General features: G+C 38.1%; 1 non-coding gene across 1 annotated transcript; it reads left to right on the forward strand.

Moving 5' to 3' along the window:
• The first annotated feature begins 314 nt into the window (after positions 1–314).
• On the forward strand, positions 315–418 carry LOC144234514 (U6 spliceosomal RNA). Its single transcript, XR_013335994.1, has one exon. It is a non-coding gene; the product is annotated as a U6 spliceosomal RNA (small nuclear RNA).
• Positions 419–833: the final 415 nt, after the last annotated feature.

The following is an 833-nucleotide window of genomic DNA, read 5'->3' on the forward strand; positions in this document are numbered from 1 at the left end:
TTCCAGTTCTTTAAAAATATCTTCCCATTGTATTCTGGCTTACTTTTTTCCTCCCTTTTCTTTGGCTGAAGTCAGTGGTGTTCCTTATCATTTTTTTCCAGTGACTAATATTGTAATTAAAAAAATGTTTAAACTTTTATGTTTTTCAGACAGTATATTTGTCAACCGTTGTTTTTTTTTAAGTATGATATGCCTTGATGTAGTTTTAAAAATATGCATCCCTTTAAGTTCTATTGGTTTCCTGGATCTGTAGGGTTATGGTTTTCCTCAAATTTGTGAACTTCATATTAAAATTTTTTTTCATGCTTGCTTCGGCAAGCAATGCTTTAGCAATACTAAAATTGGAACAATACAGAGAAGGTTAGCATCGCCCCAGCACAAGGATGACATGCAAATTTGTGAAGCGTTCCATATTTTTCAGAAGACATGAAGAGACATGGCCAATAGACACATGAAATGATGCTCAATGTCACTCATCATCAGGGAAATACAAATCAAAACCACACTGAGATACCACCTCACGCTGGTCAGAGTGGCTAAAATGAACAAATCAGGAGACTATAGATGCTGGTGAGAATGTGGAGAAATGAGCACCCTCCTATACTGTTGGTGGGAATGTAAACTGGTGCAGCCCCTCTGGAAAACAGTGTGGAGGTTTCTCAAAAAATTAACAATAGAACTCCCCTATGACCCAGCAATAGCACTGCTAGGAATTTACCCAAGGGATACAGGAGTGCTGATGCATAGGGGCACATGTACCCCAGTGTTCATAGCAGCACTCTCAACAATAACCAAATTATGGAAAGAGCCTAAATGCCCATCAACTGACAAAT

The sequence above is a fragment of the Crocuta crocuta genome, unplaced genomic scaffold (genome assembly GCF_008692635.1).
Source record: "Crocuta crocuta isolate KB4526 unplaced genomic scaffold, BGI_CrCroc_1.0 scaffold154, whole genome shotgun sequence".
NCBI lineage: Eukaryota > Metazoa > Chordata > Mammalia > Carnivora > Hyaenidae > Crocuta > Crocuta crocuta.